This window comes from Cyprinus carpio, chromosome A4 (genome assembly GCF_018340385.1).
Source record: "Cyprinus carpio isolate SPL01 chromosome A4, ASM1834038v1, whole genome shotgun sequence".
Taxonomy (NCBI): Eukaryota; Metazoa; Chordata; class Actinopteri; order Cypriniformes; family Cyprinidae; genus Cyprinus; species Cyprinus carpio.
Window position 1 is genome coordinate 19861410 of NC_056575.1, and position 15487 is coordinate 19876896.

At 43.3% G+C, this 15487-nt stretch overlaps 1 protein-coding gene across 1 annotated transcript in view; it reads right to left on the reverse strand.

Annotated features, from left to right (window-relative positions):
- The window catches only part of LOC109046020 (NACHT, LRR and PYD domains-containing protein 3-like), a 435468-nt gene that overhangs the window by 350127 nt on the left and 69854 nt on the right, over window positions 1-15487 (reverse strand). The gene's annotated exons all lie outside the window — the stretch shown is intronic.

Here is a 15487-nt window from a genome sequence, read left to right on the forward strand (position 1 = left end):
TTGTCTACGGCTGACCAGGCGTTCTTTTTTGTTCGATCACTTGGAGGGTGAGGCTCGGGAGGAAATTAGGCATCGTCCTGATGCCGATAGAAGTAATCCAACTCTCATAGTCGAGGCCCTACGTGAATTGTATGGCTGCTCATTGTCATATGTGGCTTTGCAAGAGGCCTTTTTCTCACGGAGGCAGCGGGAGGGGGAGACCCTTTTGGAGTTCTCCCTTGCCCTGATGGGCCTCCAGGAGAAAAGTTAAGCAGCAGTCATCCTCTGCCATGCCAAATGCGGAAATATTGTTGCGTGACCAATTTGTTGATTTTGTGTTTAGATCCGGCATTGCGTCGTGAACTTAAACAATTGGTGCGCCGGCAGCCATTATGCACCTTCTTGGATGTCCGGGGCGAGGCGATACGTTGCGAACGGGAAGGGACGCCCGGGGGAACGAGACCTAGGAGTCAGTCACTTCCGGTAGCATATGGGTTTCAGTGTGGGGTACAAGGGGAGCCACAGGCTGAAAGCAGTAGTTCACGGTTAGAATTTGCAGAATTGCGAGAGATGTTAAAGTTGCAGCAAGAGCAAATAGGTCAGCTTACACAAGGGCTTGCCCGATTACAGAGCTTTCAGTCCCGAAATACCTCTCCTCGCCGTGGTCCAATAATATGTCGGCGGTGCCAACGTGAAGGTCATTTTGCTAGGGACTGCGATGGACAGCGTGCTCCCCCTCGGTCGAGGCCTCCTTCCAGGTTTGTGTCTACAACCCGGGAAGAACCAGTTCATTCTGTACAGCGGTCGGAAAACTAGTACCCACCGAACTGCAGAGTCACTGTTCGGTTGGGGAGTTTGATGGCTCTATTTTAAATCCCATTACTTCCGTGCCTCAGTTAGTTTCGTCTTGCCCTCATCTCGTTGCCCTTTTTTGGTGGCGTTTCGATCTCTTGTTTGGTGGACACTGGATCGATGGTGTCCACCATAACTGAGAGTTGTTTCCATGAGTACAGCGAACAGTGGGGACAGGGAGGGATGCAGACATGTCACTGGTTACAGCTTCGTGCCGCTAATGGCCTTGCGATACCATACGTTGGGTATATCGAGTTGGATGTGGAGCTGTGCGGCAGGCGGGTGCCAAAGTGCGGGGTCCTGGTGGTCAGGGATCCTCCAGGTGGGCCGTGTACTAGAGTCCCGGGCGTTTTAGGGATGAATATTCTACGGCGCTGTTACCAGGAGCTCTTTGGGCAGCATGGCCCTGCCTTATTCAGCCTGCCGTCGGTGTCACAAGCCCCAAGTATTATGGTTCAGGCCCTTCAGCATTGTCAGCAAGCTAGTACCCAGCCCAGTGAGAATAGTGTGGGCAAGGTTAGAGTGCGTGGCCGTCGCGCATGTCGTATTCCTGGTGGTACTATAAAGTTAGTGGCCGCAACATGTTCCAGGCAGTTTGCAGATACCACTGTGCTTTTCGAACCCTTGGAGGGGGGTTTGCCTTCTGGATTGTTGGCCTCTCCTGCATTGATAAAAGTCATCCATGGTACGGTTTATGTACCTGTAGTGAATGTAGGGATGTTGGATGTGTTGCTTTACCCTCATAGCATTTTAGGTAGTCTGAATAGTGTCTTAGTGGTCAGCTTGCCCACTGAGGTGGTAGAGGTACAGTCTGTTGCTGCCACTGACGCCCAGGGCTCCCAGGTGCTCTGCGCTAGTGGTCAGGGCTCTCAGGTAAGTGCTGTATTGGATCAGATTGAGGCCATTGACTTATCTATGCTGAGGAGTGAGGAAGTCAGTCAGGTTAAGGCACTGCTTCGGAACTATCATACAGTGTTTTTCTGCACACGAGGGCGATCTGGGGTGTACCAATTTGATTACCCATGAGATCCCCCTGGTTGACGATATCCCAGTTAGACAGCGTTATCGAAGAATACCCCCCTCAGAGTATGAGGTCGTTAAAGCCCATATTAATCAGTTGCTTGAGGCGCAAGTGATCAAGGAGAGCAGTAGCCCTTATGCCTCGCCAATAGTCTTGGTGAAGAAAAAGGACGGTGGTCTGCGCATGTGTGTAGACTACCGTCAGTTGAATTCAAAGACTCGCAAGGATGCATTTCCTTTACCACGCATCGAGGAATCTTTGGATTCCCTAACTGGGGCCCGCTGGTTTTTCCACCATGGATTTAGCCAGCGGGTACAATCAAGTCCCGATGGCTGTGAGAGATCAACCCAAGACTGCTTTTTGTACCCCCTTTGGGTTATTTGAGTACAACCGTATGCCCTTTGGGCTTTGTAATGCCCCTAGCACCTTTCAGCGGCTGATGCAACGATTATTTGGTGATCAGCAAGGGCAATCTCTGTTGCTATATCTTGATGATATTGTTGTGTTTTCTCGTCATCTGTGGCCCAACATCTCATGCGGTTGGAAGTTGTCTTGAGTCGATTAGAGCGGGAGGGGTTAAAGGCTAGGTTGGAGAAATGCTCATTTTTTCAGAAAGCGGTAAAATATCTTGGGCATGTGATCTCCTCTGAGGGGGTGTCCACAGACCCCAGTAAAGTGGAGGTAGTGTCACAGTGGCGTCAACCAGAGACTGTTGGGGAGTTGCGTTCCTTTCTGGGGTTCGCAAGTTACTATCGTCGATTTGTCGAGGGCTTTGCAAAATTTGCAGCTCCATTACATCGGTTAGTGGCTGAATTTGCAGAGGTAAGGCCCAAGAAGCGAGCTTCTCAGGATTTCAGGGCAGCATGGACTGACCAGTGCCAACAGAGTTTTGAGGGGCTGAAAAGTAAACTTACATCAGCACCCATTTTGGCATATGCAGACTTCTCCCAGCCTTTTATCCTGGAAGTGGATGCCAGTCATGCAGGACTGGGGGCAGTCCTTTCCCAGGAGCAGGGAGGTCAGGTGCGGCCCATTGCATATGCCAGCCGCAGTCTTCGGCCCACTGAGCGCAATATGTCAAATTACAGCTCAATGAAATTGGAGTTTCTTGCGCTCAAGTGGGCCATGACTGAGAAATTTAGGGAATACCTATTAGGGCAGAAATGTGTTGTGTTTACAGACAACAACCCCCTAAGTCATTTGGCGTCAGCTAAACTTGGCGCTACAGAACAGCGCTGGGCTGCACAACTGGCTTCCTTTGATTTTGAGATCAGGTATAGGTCAGGGAGGAGTAATAAGAATGCAGATGCCCTCTCACGACAGAACCCACCATGCTCCCTTAATTGGGGTTTGGGTATTGAGACCTTGGGCACTAGTGTGCCTGTGGAGGTACATCGGGCCTTGGAAGATAGGGTGGTTCTTCCAGTTACTCAGGCTGTTATGATGTCTTTTCCTAGTTACTCAGGTGAGGAGATGCGGTCGTTACAGAGGGCTGACCCTGTGTTTAGTGAAGTCCTGGGGTTGTGGGAGAGTAAGAGGTTCCCTAGTGGGGAAGAGCGCCGACTGCTGTCAAAGCCAGCCTTAGCCCTCCTTCGTCAGTGGGATAGGTTAGTGGAACAGGAGGGGGTAGTCTATCGTAGAGTTCTCCGTCCTAACGGTGGGGAGGAGTTCCTGCAGGTATTGCTACCTACTGCACTGCGTATAGAGGTGCTGACCTCGCTGCATCAAGATCATGGGCATCAAGGAATTGAGCGCACCATGGAGTTAGTCAGGCAGCGCTGTTATTGGCCTAGTTTGGCTTTGGAGGTAGCTCAGTGGTGTAGGGAGTGTGAGCGATGTCAAGTGGCCAAGGATATTCACCCCGCTGCCCGGAGCTTCATGGGTCATTTGCTGGCATCCCGGCCTAACGAGATTTTGGGCAATTGATTTCACGGTCCTCGAGCCATCTCGGACAGGGATAGAAAATGTATTGGTGATGACCGACGTCTTCACCAAATACAGTATGGCTGTCCCTACTCGGGACCAGAGGGCCGAGACCGTTGTTGGAGTGTTGGTGGTGGAGTGGTTTTACAAGTTCGGGGTTCCTGGTCGGATTCATTCCGACCAGGGCCGCAATTTTGAGTCTTGTCTGATGCAACAGCTGTGTGCCTTGTATAACATTCAAAGGTCTCGTACTACACCTTATCACCCAGCGGGAAATGGTTAATGCGAGAGGTTTAATCGTACGTTACATAATCTTTTGCGTACCCTCCCAGTGTCAAAGAAACGAGATTGGGTGTCTTGTCTCCCACAGTTGTTGTTTTGTTATAATTCCACTCCCCACCAGTCCACCGGTGAGACGCCCCATTTCCTGATGTTTGGGCAGGAACCCCGGCTCCCTGTGGATTTCCTTCTTGGTAGGGTCCAGGAGGTGGTACCAGGTACTGTACATGATTGGGTGGTGGAACACCAAGCCCGACTTCAGGTTGCTTTTGCGGGGGCTCGTGAACGGTTAAGGCAGGCCGCGGACCGCCGTAAGGCCAACTATGATCAAGGTGTTCATGATGTCCCGTTAAAGGAAGGCCAGCTGGTGTACCTCCGAGATTATGGTAAGAGGGGTCGTCAGAAGATTCAGGATTTATGGAGCTCGGTTGTACATCGGGTAGTGAGGGCACCCAAGGCGGGCGGCGCTGTCTATTCAGTAGCACCACTGGGAGAGCCAGATCGAGTGAAACATGTTTATCGGTCGTCATTAAAGGCATGTATTCGGAGGGAGTCATTGGTATTTGAGGGTAATCAGACCCATCAACGTTCTGAAGTTAACCCTCCATTGGAACAAGTGAGTGTGCCGGAGGATGAGTCTGAACCAGAGTGGTTGTTGGTTATTCCAGGGGGACACCAGGTACCGGGAGTATCACATCCTGTTGAATTAGATTGTGTAGAAACATCCTCCACAGGTTCTGTAGCACCATCAGGAGTTGTGCCAACATCCTCCCTTGCGCCTAATTTAGGGGTAAGACAAGCTAGTGAGTTATCTTCAGATTTGTTGGCAAACGTTCCATCCGTTAGGGATGAGAATGGGGCTCGACGGTCGCGACGAACCACCGCTGGCCACCACTCTAATGTTCATCATCTCCCTCGGACTGTAGGTAGGGTAGTGTCGGAGGCTCATACAGCTTCTACGGCAGCCTCTGCTATTTTTAGGCCATGGGACTAAGTTGATCGTCGGGGCGACGATGTAAGACCTTGGGGGTGGACTGTGGCAGGTAGAGATCGGTAAGTTCATCATTAGGCATTAGTTTTTATTCATTGGTTGGGGCCGATAGAGGGGGTTGGATTATGTGTATATAAACAACATGCGTGTGTGACTTAGATGAGCGTCACTTCCTGGGATCCCGTTTCGCTTCTGGTTCATGGACTGAGGGCTGCTGTGATTTTGGTTTTGCAGGACGATTGCGGCAACTGTAGTTATCTCCGTGGCTGCAGATATTGTGGCTTTCACTTATTGTTGGCGGCGGCGTGTGTCTCGCATTTGCATATGCGACCACATTCAGTCAATATAATGCTGTGTATGGGCGGATGACGACTGTATATGCCGAGTTATTTTCCTTGCGTATCCTGAGCTCCACCGCTGAGTGATTAAACCGAAACTATACTTCGCATTGCATCTATGTATGTATTGCATCTATCTTCACTTCTACTGACTCCCGGGTCCCTGTGCCTGTTATCTGAGTGATAGGGGCACGCAGTGACGTCACCGCTGTCTTGTTCCTGGTTGAACATTCATGAATTTCGTGTTAATACGGTTGTGAATCCGTTGAGTGTGGGAGTGCTTTTGTTTGCATTTATATGGTCCAGTTGTGTTTTGAATTAATTTGGTTAATTCTGTTATTGTGTGTTGGCAGGCATTAAGTGTCAGCTGTGTTGCCTGCCTAAATCTTGTTAATTATTTTTTTGGTGTGTGTGTGTGTGTGTGTGCTATTTTGTTTTACAGGAGCTGCAGACCTTTTATGGAGAGCAGGGCTGAAGTCTTTCTTTAGGTGGTGATGGTGTTTCCTCACAGAGTGCTGTGATTTGCCGTGTGCACTGGGGCTTTTGGATTGGTGTGAGTGTGCAGTGTACTTAGAGTAAAGGCCTGTACGGCCGGTCATGTAGCCCAGGCTGCAGCTCCTCATTGTTGTCTTTCCTGGACCATTTGTGTAATTGTGGTCCCAGTCTCTTTTCAGTGAATGTGTTTTAAATTTCTGTTATTGAATTTAAAATAAATTGTTCTATTTTTATACCAGTACCTCTGTCTCCATTGTCTATTTTGCCACAGAGTGGGGGACCTGTGTATAGTATCTTTAATAAATTCCTTGGGTGAGAGTCCCAGGGTGGCGTAGTCAGGCATTGTTAACCCTTTGGGTCCTTAATTCGATTTAAGTTCACTTAAGTCATACCTTCCCTCTGCCATCTGGCCACAATAACAAAGTAAAAGCACAGTTTTTTCACTAAAAATGTACTTAAGTAAAAGTACCCATCTTTAAATATACTCCAAAAGTATTAGTTCCCAAATAATTTATTCAAGTAAATGTAACAAAGTAAATTTAACTCGTTACTACCCACCTCTGATTATCCACTTAACCAATTACATCCTGACCTAAATATAAAGATTGAACTCTATCATTTTGCTGTCTGTAGGTTTTGTATCCAAAGTTATTATATCTCAAAAAACGTTAGCAGACTGTGAATTATTCTAATCAGATGATAATTCAATTCTGCCTCCCTCTCTGACTGTGCGTCAGAGCTCCCGCATTCTATCACGGGATTCTCCCTGGCCTTCGGAGAAAATAGTGGCGACTCTAGAGGATCTAGGTATACCAGTTAACCCGCAACCTTTCATGTGAAGAACTTTTCACATTGGCTTCCAACACACTGGCTAATGTTCCACCCATGGACACTAATATAACTCCTCCACCAGCCCAACCCAAACAAATTGGCCATAAATGGACTGCCAAGTCTTTCTCACCTCTTCAAGTAAAGAGATCCAAACTCTCTGCGCCAATACCTTTGCCTTCATCTTGTCAGGACTGCTTCAATGCGCAGCTCCTTAAAGCTGTCCAAGGACTCACTGAAACTGTTAATGTTTTCGAAAAATGGGAGCGTTTCGAGTCCGCCTACTCCACACGTTCCCAGATTACCTGTGCCCCCGACGTCTTTAGCTTCCTACTCCGACCCGCTGCTTTTTTCACAACCTTCTACAGCACCTTCCATATCCTCAGGTGCACCAGCCCTCGTTCCATCTATGGCTCAAACTCCTCTTCAAAACCGCCTCCACTTAATCTTCATCTCGCTTCAATCTCTCCACGGCTGTTTCCGTGCAAAGTTTTGGTAGGCAATTTGTTCCACTTGCTGCTGTTTTCGGTGTCTGCAAATGTGGAATATGATATAATCCAAGGTGATAACATCAATTTCACTGCACTTCTACTTCCATCGCCAGCAATCGATCAGCAAATGGTTGACTGTGGTGACGTGGCAGTCTTTCTTAAAACATCAGATTCCAGACTGCAATGCAACCTCTCATTTGGAGAATTTTTTATAGTCTTCGGTATTCATAGAGATATCCTGTGCCACATCTTCTCAGATCGCAGGGAAGAATTCAATCTGTACCTGGCTATGCTGGCAGATTTCAGTCAAAGGTATGGCGGTACATTGTTCTATGAATATCACAAGTCCTTTGCTGAAAAACCTGGTTCATTCATTACACAGCACAACACTAGATTGGACTGGTCCATCACTGACTCAGAACATTTGGTTTGAAATTTTGGAGGTCAAAGAACTCTGGTCTGTCAACTCTGCAGCTCACACGGACACTCTGCTGCTTTCTGCCCTAAAACTCTCCATTGAGTTTCGCCCAATGTTCATGACGCTGTTCCTGTGTACACACAACTCGATGTAAGAGGCCGTCCTATTATTGAATTTAATGGCATTCCTTTATGTAACAATTACAATGAATCTGTAATTACTCCAAATGTAAATTCTCGCGTGTCTGCAGCTTTTACAAGGACCTGCACCCAAAATCTGTCTGCCCACGACGATTCAGACCCTCATCATGAGGAAAGTGGCATGCTAAGAAAAAAATTCTGAATGGTCACCCCTCTATTCCCATCAATGTAAAAACACTCTCTTGCTACCTTTCCTCTTACCCCGATTCGTCCTTCGTATATCACTTAATTACTGGGCTTTCTCAAGGGTTTCGGGTCGGGGTTCTTTCCCCACTGTCTACCTCTTATGTAGCAAAAACTTGCAATCCACTCTAGCTGAACCTGACATAGTTTCCAGTCTCCTAGCTAAAGAACTAAATAAAAATTACGATATCAGCCCTTTCAATTATCCTCCTTTTTTCCCTTTTCAGATTAATTCTATCATCATAACTACACAAAAATATTAAGGAAAAAAGCACTTGATTTTCAACATGTCTTCACCTCATTCCAACAGTGTTGCAAGCGTTAACGAATGCATTCCCTTAAAACCCATCTCACTTTAATACACTTTGGTCCACGACGCTATATATCTTATCAAGCTAGCAGGATACGGTGCCAGGTTGGCTAAAGACGATATAACAGACGCTTTTAAGATCATGCCCATTCACTCCTCTGACTGGCCTCTTTTCGGGGTCAAATGGAAATCTAAGTTTTATTTTGCCGTGAGACTTACTTTCGTCTGCAGAAGTAGTCTACATATTTTCAATTGCCTGTGCAAGGCACTGTGTTGCATCCTTTTAAACGTTTGCAAGCTCCCTTTCATACTACATTTACTTGATGATTTTCTTCTAATAGATTTTCCTGCTGAGCAAACCCTTACGAAAAAGAAGTTTATTCAAGTGTGCTATTAGTATACTTATTTTAAACTAAAAATAGGAAAGTATGCTTTTAGTTTACTTTTTTATGTACTTCTCAGAAATGGGCTTTATATACTCCTCAGAAATATACTTAAAATGACATTTAAGTATACTTGACTTATACTTACAAAAAGTCTGAATATATTTGAACTATACTCCTAGAATCTGTGTTTTCATTATTATACGTTAGAGGGCACTAGTACACATCTGCACAGAATTTCCAAAAAAACACAAGTGAAGAAGAAAAAAAGAAACAACAGATACTAATACATGTAATCTAACACGATCATCTGACATACAACAGCATCAAAACTGTAATGTTATGGAATAAAATGTTGACCGATGAAGAGGTAATAATTACAGTCAAGCTTTGGGGTGTTGATCGACTCCATCTACGTTTTGATTATCATTCTGAATCCAATTCATAATTTTTTTCAGCTTTTTGTTCAAAATGTTATTTCTTTATTTTTTTTATGAAACTTACTCACATTAAAGTGTTTAAAAAAAGAATGCATGAAGCTAGAATAAAATGTTTTTGTTTACAAGCATACCCTTTTCTTTTTTTGGATGTTTTGTATGTTCAGATATTCATATAACAAAATATATACAAATTCAAACGTAAATAGGGACATAGTAGTATACTTGATGAGTATACTTGCAGTATAAAACTACTAAACTAGTAGTTTACTGAGACTATACTTCAAAGTGTACAAAGTATTTAATTAGTAAACTATCATTATACTTGTAAGTTCACTTTTAGTATAATTGGAGTACAAACTATAAACAGAGGTAAACTAGTTGTGTACTCTAAATAAACTTAAATTATACAAAAAGTATAGTGGGCCAGTTTGATATTTGATAACTGATATTTGTATACTTGCTACATAAAGTATACTTAAGAATATACTTGAACTTTACTTAAGTATACTTAATAAAATAAACTTGAAGTATACTACTTTTTGGTGAGGGAAGCTCAGTGCTTGACACGTTAAAGCATGTGTTCTGTAATGTAGGTGTTCCCTTCTCAAACGAGAAAACCGTAGGCCTGTCAACATTTGACCCTGAAAAGAGGCCAGTCAGAGGAGTGAATGGGCATGATCATAAAAGTGTCTGTTATATCGTCTTTAGCCAACCTGGCGCCGTATCCCACTAGCTTGATAAGTTATATAGCGTCGTCGACCGAAGTGTAGTCCACCTTAGGGCTGTCAAAAAAAAAAATTGAATTTCGAATATTCGTCGAATATAAAAATCCACATTTGAATGCAAAAACGTTGCATTCAAATTTAGGTGTGCGTTAAGGAGGCTGCTTTAAGGCCTGGCCCGGGTATACTTCATATTCCGCTCTGTTCCGTCTTGCGCCCAGCAGTGTCCGCACAGCTTTCAAAAGCACATCTCTAAATCCAGTACTTCTAGAAAACTACAGACCGGTATCCCTTCTTCCTTTCATTGCAAATACACTTGAGCGAGTTGTTTTCAACCAACTCCCTATGTTTCTTGTACAGAACAACCTCCTGGACAGCAACCAATCTGGCTTTAAAAGTGGCCACTCAACTGAGACTGCCCAGCTCTCGGTTACTGAAGCCCTGCGACTGCCAAGAGTAGCTTCCAAATCCTCAGTACTCATCTTGCTGGATCTGTCTGCTGCTTTAGACACAGTTAATCACCAGATTCTACTGTCCACCCTCAGAAAGATGGGCATCTCTGGAACAGCACTCCTGTGGTTTAGGTCCTACCTCTCAGGTAGATCCTTCAGGGTGTCTTGGAGGGGTGAGGTTTCTAAGTCACAACTTCTTGCTACTGGGGTTCCTCAAGGCTCAGTACTTGGACCACTTCTCCATCTACATGACGTCATTAGGATCTGTCATTCAAAAGCATGGCTTTTGAATGACAGATCCTATCACTGCTATGCTGATGACACTCAGATCTACTTCTCATTCCAACCAGATGATCCAACTGTAGCTGATCACATTGCAGCCTGTCTGAGTGACATTTCTAGCTGGATGAATGACCATCACCTTCAGCTCAACCTTACTTAAACAGAACTGCTGGTGGTTCCAGCTAACCCAACGTTTCATCACAACTACTCAATACAGCTGGGTTCGTCAACCATAACTCCTTCCAGGACATCCAGAAACCTAGGAGTTGTGATGGATCATCAGTTAAGCTTCACAGACCATATTGCTACAATGACCCGGTCCTGCAGATTTGCCTTATACAACATTAGATTAGACCCTTCCTGTCAGAGTAAGCCACCCAACATCTTGTCCAAGCTCTTGTTCTCTCCAGACTGGACTATTGTAATGCTCTCCTGATGGGCCTTCCTGCATGTACCATCAAGCCTCTACAACTGATCCAGAATGCAGCAGCGAGGGTTGTCTTCAATGAACCAAAACTCCTCTCCTCATGAGGTTACCCTGGCTACCATTATCCTCTCGCATCAAATTCAAGGTACTGATGCTTGCCTACAAGACGACGACTGGCATGGCACCAATATACCTAAACTCACTAGTTCAAACTTATGCGCCCTCCAGAAGCTTGCTTTCTGCAAGGGAACGACACCTTGTGGTGCCATCCCAAAGAGGTTCAAAATCACTCTCACGGACCTTTTCCTGGACTGTTCCCAGCTGGTGGAATGACCTCCTAATCTCAATACAAACAGCTGAGTCTTTACTCATTTTCAAAAAACATCTAAAGACTCGTCTTTTTCGCCAGCACTTGACCAACTAATACTAGCACTTACCTTTTCTTTCCCATCCTATCTATAAAAGAAAAAAAAAATCACATTTAAATTACAAAATCACTCATCCACATAAAAATTAGGTTTTGGTCGCATCTGCTCTATAACTGGAACGGCATTTCACATTTAAATTATTCACTGATGCAGCCCCTTCTATTGGTTTTGGGAGATTTTTTTCAAGAGCACTTGTTTAGAGAAAAATGGCCTGCGGGTTTCTCATCTTTAATTTTAATTCTCCATTGACCGCTTTGTATAAATTTTACCCTATTGTCATTGCCAGTGTTCTCTGGGGTTCAGTTTGGACACGTAAATGCATTACGATGCTTTGCGACAATGTAGCTATGGTAGATATTATTAACAAAGGTCGCTCTCATTGTCAAACTATTATGTTTGTACTTAGAAGTCTAACTTGGCAATCAGTTATTCATAATTTTATTTTTTAAGTCATTCATATACCAGGGCATTCTAACATTATTGGTGATGCTCTTTCTCGCTTTCGTTTATAGGCATTCAGATGCCATTGCCCAGCAGGGAACAAGGATCCAACACCATACCCACCTTTGCACAAAATAATTTTAAATTAGGATCCCAGCTCAATGTCTTTTTAAATTCTGCCAGCTTTTGCATCAAGTGAGGAGTAACACCATTACTGTCAAAGCATACAGTTCCACCTGGACATGGTTCACAACGTTTTGTTTCTCGCTCCAAATTCCTTTACTTCCAACTACTTAATCTCAACTGTATGTGCATTCATAGTGTATTGTTTTGATTCATGTCATATGCAGATTGCCACAATTTGCAAAATGCTGGCCTGTATACAATTCCACACTCGGTTTTATAATCTCAATTCTCCAAATCTTTTTACTTCACCTTCAATTAAGCTACTACTCCTGACAAACTACTAGTTCCTGACAAACACTTACCCATTATGCTCGGATTACTGCATAGATTTTTCCTTGCATGACGGTCAATTTTCCGTATATATAAACACAATCTTAGATCTCTCGTGTTTTTAACAGCATTCTATGGCTTTATGCGTGTAAAGGAATTTGCCTCCAATTAATATTGTTTCAATCCATCTTTAGGCTTGACTATATCTGATTTACGATTTTCACCTCTCTATTTAACTCTATTTATTAAACGCTCTAAATCAGACACTACTAAATTGGGCATTACTATTTCAATCTCTAAAATTATTAATTGCTTTTGCCCTTATGCATCTATGCTCCAATATCTTAGAGTATGTCCTCGCACCTCTAGAATCTCGCTCTAATTATTCTACCTAATGGTTATCCTATGACTAAGTATTGGTCTAAAACTCACTTAGCCTAAGTTTTAACTTTCTGCGGTCTTTTCCTACATTTATACACTGGGCATTCCTTCCGAATTGGAGCCACCACAACAGCAGCAGAAAGTGGTATCCCAGAAGCAACTACCAGAATGCTTGGCAGATGGTCGTTCAAGGCATACAAGATCTACTTCAGATCTGACTCCCGAAACGTATTGAATGCTCGACAAACTCTCTCGAGCTACAATCAAGGTATGATTTCATCGATAGCTACTTGTGGTGGTCTTCCATTAAATTTCTACAATACGAGTCTTATCCCTTTTATTGTTTATGCTTATCGTCGCCAATTACGTAACAATGCCTTTTCTTATCCCTCAAGTACGTCGCTTTAGTGATTGCCTATTGAGGCTCTCACAAGCAGCTTATCGTTGCGCTTAAATTAATTACAATGTTTTCTAATTTCAAGGCAATCGCTGCCTTTATATTGATTTTCTGTCACGGGTCATCACCGGCCTCTATATACTACACGTACATGGTTTGTAGTCTGCTCAGCTATAGTCTATCAAGGCTTTCCATCACCGCTAATGACTGATGGCTTATAATGTGCTTTGATGTAATATTGTCTAAGCTCTAATACATTTCTTTTGCTTCACTTTTTGCCCAATATTGTCTAACGCGACAAGATGCATGGTGCCTTTCGCGGCTTCGTTTACCCGTTTCATTTGCATCATATAACATGGCCATACGCAGCCCTCATCATGATTTGCTTTTCGTGCTCTATCGAATTGCACATTCCTACGGATATGGACAGTGGCCACTTGATGTTTGATCAACCACAAAAATTGCCTTTTAGTGTGTATTAATTCTATTCAAGTTTACTATAATAACCTCACTTAATCACTCCTGCTTGTTCTTACCATTGAGATACTGGTTTTATTTTCATCCTACAAGCAATCTTGCAGTTCCCATTTATGACCATTCTCTTATTTTTCAGGTTTCTCCTTTTAATGATGCTAGTAAGAGATTTGGTCTTACATTTAATTTTGGGGGTAGGCTCCAGTCTTGCCTGCATCACTAGGCAGGACCTGCCAGAATGGCTTATGGGCCTATGCCAAAGATTCATGTTAACCGTAATCAAGGATCTTGATTTAATTATTTTAATCGTAATACAATTCTTGCAAACATTCGCTGCCTTCTGAGTCTTTATTGGTAGAAATGGTTTGACCCAAGTCTTCAGCAGCCAATGACACTGACCCGTTCGAGAAACAGGTTCACCGGTTCTTTTACGTCATCACGTAATGACATCAATTCTATAATCCCGGCAAATGAAAATACATTCAAACTCATTTAAATAAAGTAATTTGTATTCATAACTTAAGATAAATGGTAAAAACCATCATCATCTTGGATAAGTTTCTTACATTTACGTTTTGCAAAAGCACCCAATACTGGCAATGTAAACACGGATGTCAGATATGAAAATAAAGAAAGTGAAGTCTTCATCAACTTTTCACAGAAACCGTAACGGACCCTAAAGGGGTCATATGATGCTGCTAAAAATAACATTATTTGGTGTATTTGGTGTAATGCAATGTGTTTATGTGGTTTAAGGTTCAAAAAAATAATTTTCCATATAATGTAGAGACATTATAGTGTCTCATCTATTATAGTGCCCCGCATTCTGAAACGCATAAATTTTTTTACAAAGCTCATCGATTTGAAAAAGCGAGGTGTGCTCTGATTGGCCAGCTATCCAGTGCGTTTTGATTGGCCAAATGCCTCAAGCATGTGACAGTAATGTTATGCCCCTTAACATACTGTGATGCCGTCTCCCAGCAGGACGAGACTCTGTCCAGCTGTTCTGCTCGAGCACATCCCATAATCGGTTCTTTTTTAGTAGTTCAGTCAATGTACTGTTAGGAGTAACTGAATAACTCTGGATATTGGTTTATTTCGCGTCAAAGGAAATGCATGTTTATAAACTGAAAAACTTTTTGGATTAGTGCGTACTGGAGACGCGAACTGTTTCAAATGATTCAGAAAGATTTGGTGAACTGGTTTGACCGATTCATTAAGAAGATCCAGTTATATAGAAAGATTCATTTGCGATCCGCACATCACAAGACGAGACAAAAACAATAAAACCCATTACAAGTGAGGCATTTGTTGCATCCAGTGGGGCCATAATTACTGATTATAATGACTTATACTGTCTTTTTATGCGCTGTTTATCTGGCTACATAAACATAAAACCATGTCTGCATTTGCGATCTGAAAAACAACAAACAACAAGCCTACTCTACTGCTCAAAACTCGCATTTGAATCATCATTGGCAAATTATTTAAATATAAAAAACGTACCTACAGGCTGTGAGTCAGAAGCGCAAGACCTTGCAAAGTTTGAACTGCCCAACTTTATAGAAACAGCCTTTGTGCCACAGACACATTGTAGGCTACTGGTTCAGGAAACAGTCCTCGTCCTCCAAAAAATGCGCTGCACTTGCATTCATCTGCATACATCTGAATATTTGGGGTTGAACTGTCCTGGAACAGTGTTGAAATACAGCTTAACCACTGATTTCTAGAACAGTTTCTGGAACAGTCTTATAATGTTTTCATAGTTAAAATACATTGTTGTAACGTTGAACGAAATGTTCTCATAACAATGTTCTTGTAACGTCTTTATGATGTTATTTTTACTTGACTGATGTTCTCATAATGTTGAGTGAAAACATTCTCATAACAGTCTTG